This window comes from Ochotona princeps, chromosome 22 (genome assembly GCF_030435755.1).
Source record: "Ochotona princeps isolate mOchPri1 chromosome 22, mOchPri1.hap1, whole genome shotgun sequence".
Taxonomy (NCBI): domain Eukaryota; kingdom Metazoa; phylum Chordata; class Mammalia; order Lagomorpha; family Ochotonidae; genus Ochotona; species Ochotona princeps.
Genome location: NC_080853.1, coordinates 10,722,196 through 10,729,186, shown reverse-complemented (window position 1 = coordinate 10,729,186; position 6,991 = coordinate 10,722,196).

The following is a 6,991-nucleotide window of genomic DNA, read 5'->3' as shown; positions in this document are numbered from 1 at the left end:
TTGTTTAGTAGACTCCTTTTTCCTCAACAGTGCACTCCGGGCATCTGTCCATATCACTAAATAGGGCTGGGGCGGCAAGGACTTGATTCAAAGGCTGGGCACCAAACAGCGCAGGTGAAGATCAGTAATAGTTAACATTTATTGAGTGCTTTATTACCCACCGGGCCTACTAATTGTTTAATGGGAACTGGCTCTCATTTGGTCCTTGAGGCAATGCTCAAGGTGGCTTCAACGATGATTCCATGATTCGGACAAGGAAGCTGCAGCTCGCAGGCCCCAAGGAGCACGGCCAAGGTCAGACAGCTGCTCGCAGTGACAGAGCTGCAACCCAATACCCAGGCCAGTCTGAGCCTGACATGGAGAAAGGTGTCCCAGGTGAGGGTCTTCCAAATGCAGAGAGGGTCTCCTGACTGGAGGGAGGTGTAGGCTGAGACCAGGAAGAGGCACTTTCTGAGAACCCACAGTCCCCCAGGGAAAGGACAGGAAGACTTCCTGCAAATGGTGCCCTTCGAACGAGCTCTCAAGCTCCAGCCAGGAAAGGGGGCATGTCATAACTTACCAGCTTCTTAGGGGTTCTAATCCTGACCATGCCACTCTCTAGGTTTTTTAAAAAGTTATTTATTACTTATTTGAAAGAATGACAGAGGAGGAAATCAAAATATTTTTCTTTCCTTTTTTTTAAAGACTTATTTTATTTTATTAGAAAGTCAGATTTACAGAGTGAAGGAGAGACAGAGAGAAAGACCTTCCATCCACTGGTTCACTCCCCAAGTAGCTTCAACGATCAGTGCTGAACCAATTCGAAGCCAGGAGCCAGGAGCTTCTTCTGGGTTTCCCACGTGGGTGCAGGGTCCCACTTTCCATTGTTTTCCTAGGCTACAAGCAGGGAGCTGGATGGGAAGTGGAAAAGCCAGAACATGAACCTGGTACCCATAAGAGATGTTGGCACTTGAAGGGGGCAGATTACCCAGTTGAGTCATCGCACTGGCCACAAAAGATCAAACTCTTCCTTTCCCAGATGGCAACAACTTGAAGTTGGGCCAGGCTGAAGCCAGGAGCCAGGGACTCCATCTGGGGGTTGCAGCTGGGAGGCAGGGGCCTGAGCACTCAGGCCGTCCTCCACTGCTTCCCCAAGCTCATTGTGTATGATGCCCATACACAATGCAGGCATCACAAGCAGCAGCTTCACCTACTGCACTACAATGCAGACTCTAGGACTTTGTTCTGGTTTTCTTAAAATGTTACTGAGGGGGCCAGCAAGCTAGCACAGCTCTTAAGCTTTTCACATCCCACACTAAAGTACCTAGGTTCTGGCTCTGGACTCCAGCTGCCTGCTGTCCCAAACCCATGGGAGGCTGAGGTAACGGTTCAAGTAATTGGGTTCCTGACACTCGGGTGGAAAAGCTGGATTGAATTCCTAGCACCCTGTTGGCCCAGCCCCGGCCCTTGAAGGCACTGGGGGAGTAAACCAGCCAACATAACTGTGTTGAAATTCATCCATCTGGGCCTGGCACGATAGTGTAGCAGTTAAGGTCCTCACCTTGCACGTCAGGGATTCCATATGGGCACCAGTTCTAATCCCAGCAGCTCCACTTCCCATCCAGCTCCCCGCCTGTGGCCTGGGAAAGCAGTAGAGGATGGTCCAGGCATTGGGACCCAGTACCTGCGTGGGAGACCCAGAAGGAAGTTCCTGGCTCCTGGCTTCAGATCGGCGCAGCACCGGCTGTTGCAGCTCACTTGGGGAGTGAATCATCGGACGGAGGATCTTCCTCTCTGTCTCTCCTCCTCTCTGTACATCTGCCTTTCCAATAAAAATAAATAAATCTTTAAAAAAAAAAAGAAAGAAATTCATCCATCTTGTTGCAGGTATCAGTGCACTGTGGCATACAGACTGTCTCAACATTGGTTCAACTTGCAATTTTTCAACTTTAAGATGGTCGGGAACCATTCTGTCTTTCATTTTTCAGTACAGTTGTCAATTATTATATGTTCAATGTTTTATTGTGAAATAGGCTTTTGTTTGAAGGCCTCACTCGCTCAGCGACAAGCTAAGTGTTCTGATCATATTCAAGGCAGCTAGGCTAAGCTGTGATGTTTGGCAGGTTAGGTATATTCAATACATTTTCAGCTTCTGATACTTTAAATTTACAATGGGTAGAACATGGCAGTGCCCCATTTTAAGTAGCATCTGTGTTGGTTCCAAGCTGCCCTGTGCTTAAGGGAAAAACTCCACAGTCCTCTTGAGTGAGTACCCAGAAACATGGTTCCTGGGAATCAAAGTTCCCAGAGGCACCCACATTCTTTGCCCATCTAATGAGCCAAGTTCTAGAACCTTCTGGAACACAGACTCCCCAGACTGATGTTGGAGAAGTTTCTGTTTCTCTGTGACAGGCAGACAGAACAGATCCGGTGTGTGACATAATCCAAGCACACTGCCGATGCCCCTTATGAGCCATAGTCCATGCAGGAACGCTTTCCCAGCCACGGGCCGGAATGAACCCCATTCTTCAGTTCACTTTCTGCAAACACTTCAGTCACAAGCACATCCCGATTTAGAAACTAGAGCATCTGGTCTAGTGACGGATCACAGCTCCCAGTCTGACTTTGGTGTCAACTGTCTCTGCTCTCCCAGTTAAGCCCTGTGGGAGAGAGCAGTAGGGGTGGGGAGGAGGGTCAGGTCCTTCTCTACTTCTCCTCCCCTCCCCTGCAAGTGGAGAGTGGAGGGGTCTCCCATCAGCCACCATCAGCCTGCCTGGCTTCCAGCAGATATTTAAGACCACCTTCCTTTGCCATGGTCTCTAGGGAGACAGCCAGGGCTGTGCGATCCCTCTCATCCTTGGGGGTGCACTTCCCCTGCTGGGACTCCGTTTCTCAGCTCTCTTTTCCCCTCCAGGTGGAACTACCAGACAGGACCCAAGCTGACCCCTGTGGAGCACCCTTGTGGATACTGCCCACCTGCAGCAGGTGGTAGAACACACACAAGCAGCCTTTGCCAGGGAATGCCTGGAGTGGGAGCTGACAGCTGATCCACACTGTGGCTCCTTTACAAGGGCAGCCAAAGCAGACCATGTCCCTGGAGGCCCAGAGCCTCCAGGTGTCCCTGTCCACGTCAGCCCCTAGGACCACACAAATAACAACAACAACAACAACAAAAAAGCCACAAGTTTTCAGTGATCATGGGCATATTTTAGCCACTGTAAGCTTTGGACTATGTGCTTCAGCAAAATGACTGCCAGTTGTTGGCCCAGAGCTTTCAGGAAGCATAGTGCCAGTCACACCCACCTCACCAAATCTTAGTTTTCTCCTAGCCTGGAGGCAGTGACAATCTCAACCCGGTGGTGTTAATTGTGGAGTTAAGAGACACAGAGAATTTCACAGAGCAGTACGGGATCAGACATGCTGGAGTTTCTCAAACACAGACTGGCAACTCGGTCTCCATGTGGCTATTTCCAAATGACTGCGCCTCTCCACGTGTGCAACCCCATCCCATAGCATCTCTGTGAGGCTGATTGACTTAATGGGCTTCAGGGCCTGGCTCCATGCTGGGTGCTAGTTTTCACAGAAGAGCGGGGCGGGGCTCTGCGGGGCTAGGACAGCCAGATGATCACAGCTGGGGAGGTGGGACCGCCCCAGGGCAGACCTGCTTTGGAAATGCTTCAGCCTGGCTGGAATCCAGGGTTCCGGAACACAGGACAGTCTGTCCCTCTCAGTAGCCATGCTGATTCAGGTTGAGAAATCAATGTGTGACCACAGGGCCCAGCTGGACACGGCCTCTCCCCCTCCCCCCACTGGGTGCTGGCAGGCTCTGTTCTAGGTCCTGATTCCAAGGCCTGTGAGCACAAGGCTGGCATACCAAGAAACGCGAGTCTCTGGCTCCCAACGCCTGCCAGGTCCAAGGGTCACAAGTTTCACCTGACCCTCTGAAGCGTGGAGTCAGGCTGCCCACTGCTTGCCAAGCCTCCAGCTTCCGTAACCCTGGTATGGACACTTCTCAAGCCAAGCCAAGCTCCAGGCCGTTTGTTGGGCAACTTGTGACCTCGGTTTGGATCAGCCCCAGCAGGTGAACACAGTTTAAGTGTATAGAACATTTTGTTTTTTCGAATTCCGAGAGCCAGCAGATGAACCTTCCACAGCCTCCATTCAGCCCACCCCCCCCGGCTCCCTGTCCACCCCTACTCTCACACCACTTACTTAATCTGTAACTTTAGGCCAGTTCTTCACCTCTCTGAGTTCTCAGCTTTCCCAACCATCCCGTGGAGATTAACAAGTACCTCCGCCACTAGGGCATCCTCCAGGCTTGGGAGGAGTGACAAGTTGACAGGTACTCAGGGTTTGTGTACATGCACACTGCATATGTGCATGCAAGCTGTGGTTTGAATGTGGATTTGAAAGTCCAGGGAAGGAATGACAGGTGTAGCACACATGGTGGCAGACACTCAGCATATTATTGTGTGTGTACGTGCGCCTAGGGGTGCATACTATGGCTTAGTGTCTCTCCCCAGGCTGGTGTGTCAACGGCTTGGTCCCAGTGTGGTGGAGTAGGAGGTGAGAGCAGGACCTAAGGGGGAGGTAGGGGCACTGTCCTCTGGCGATTCCACAGAAGGAATGAACAGATTTCTGTTGACTCTCCTGAGTTCCAACAAGAGGGCTTGTGCCGCAGAATAAATCTGACCCTTCCCCCTCTCCATCTTCCATCCCACTGCGGGCTCTCTCTCAGAAGGTAACTCGTGAATCTCCCACACCATGTACCATGTGCTCCATAAACCCTTTGCTTTATACGGTGCTCAGACTTGGGTACTTTGCTGTAGCCAAAGAAACAAGATTAACACAGGGAGTCGTTATTGCCAACAGGGGCATTAGCCACCAAATAGAAAAACGTATGGCTGTAACAACTGAGCAACTGAGACCCCGAGAGACAGACAGCCTGGACTCCAAACCTGTGCAGCCACGGGCGGCCTTGCTATGCATCTATTTGGGTTGCGAGGACTCCGATTCGAAGCACTGGGACTAGTGCCTGGCACACAATGATCGTCTAACAAGCATCAACTTTGTTCCACTAGTTACTCAGGTTAGCCACGGCAGTGACGGTGAATGTGGGTGAGGTGGCACGGTTCACAGAGAATGAATGAGCACCTACTGTGTACCCATCTGTCTCCATGTGCACATGTATGATCATGGGTACATACTGGGATCACACACAGGGGCACATGCAGGTACTTTCTTTTTCATTTTTTAAAATGTTTCTATGTTATAAAAGCAAAACCGGATGCAGGATCCCACCAATGACTACTAGAGCTTGAAGGGTTATTTCCCTGCAAACAGCCTTGCAGTCACCACCCAGTTCAGGAAATGCAATTTTCCCAGGTTCTGCAGGAGCTCCCTAACCTCTCCTCCCTCCACCAGCCATGTGCCACATCTCAATCACAAACCTCCCCAGAAGGAACTCTAATCTGACTTCTACAGCATCTATTTCTTTGCATTTCTTTACAGCTTAACTATCTGAATATGCAGTCTCAGTTTTCCACACCTTGAGACTTTAAGCCTCTTTTGACCTACAGGTTTCCTCCTCTGGCGGTTTCTTCTTTTCCTTGAAGCTTATCTGCTGAAGATTTCAGACTGCGTGACCCGCAGAGTTCATGAAGGGCTCGGTTCTGTTATTGCCTCCTCATAATACATTACAACATGGCACATCCTGCAAATAAGCAACTGCCCCAGACCCAGGTGCTGTGTTTTGGCAAGTCGACAGGGGGCGCTGGAGATCACTATTTAGATATTAACTGCCACCGTAAATGGGCCAATGAGACTTGGCCAGTGGCCGGCAACATTGTCTCTTTTTTTTTTAACTTTCTTTTTTTTTTAATATATATATATATATTTTATTGTATTCTTGTTGACAATCTTTACATAGTTAATTACGGTTAAAAAAAAAGGTTCAGGGGGTATAGGGAAGTGGGTAATAGTATTATGTCCATATTGTTTCCATCATGTATCTGAGGTAAAGGGGGATATTGAGCGAGAAGCCCCACCCGGTTTACTGCCCACCCCAAGTCCCGGATGTGGGGCATGCTCTGAGATATGTGCTCAAGTGGTTTTAATAGTTCTCCAGTTATGAATCGCTGCCAGTTTCGCTCGATGAGGCCATCCACTGATTGACACAGTCCATCATAGAATCTTCATTTGCCCAGTATTTCGCTGCCAACATACAGCTGAGGTGGTTGATTGACTTGTTCTGTCCTCTGTCTTTTCTTGGCTAGGGTTCTGAGTCCAGCAGTTCGATTGGGGAGATCTCCAAAGAAGTTTTGAGGTATTCCCAGACCAGATTCTTGTATGTTCTAGCAAGCACAGGGCCCGGCACAGTCCATCTCCACGATCAGCTGGTGGTTTCAGTTGCTGGGTTGGTTCTGTTGACATTGGATGTAACAATGTTAATACTATTGTTTTTGATCAGTGCCACAACTCATATAGGAAAGGCAAGAAACATACCTGATTGTGCTGCTTCTACTTTCCCATGCCATCTTCAGGGGGTCAGTTAGTGGCCCAGCTCAACATCCTCACAACTCAGAAATTTAGCCGTATTTGATGAGTCCCAAGTCATCACAGGTTTCCTCTTTGTGAGAGCTGAAATAGTCCCATTTCAACAGGGTGGTGTGGGTAGTCCCCCTTCACCCTTTGCCACAAGAGCTGCCACTTACTGAACTCTTATTGTTTCCCTGGCAATAGTGTCATTTAACTGGCTTTCTGACGGTAAGATACTCCAGGTTTGGGCAGTTTGAGTACTTTGGACAAGGTCACCCAGTTGGTTTTAGGGTTATCAGATTTGGGCAGGCCAAAGGGTGGCCTTTCTCCAGGTCGTCATCCCAATATCTGGAACCCATGAATAGCTTATATTAACATGGTAAAACAGATGGTGTTGTGACAGTGAACCAAGCAGCTGGAGGTAGTAAGAGACTGTCCAGGAGGGGCCAGGCTAACTCGAGGCATCTTGATAAGA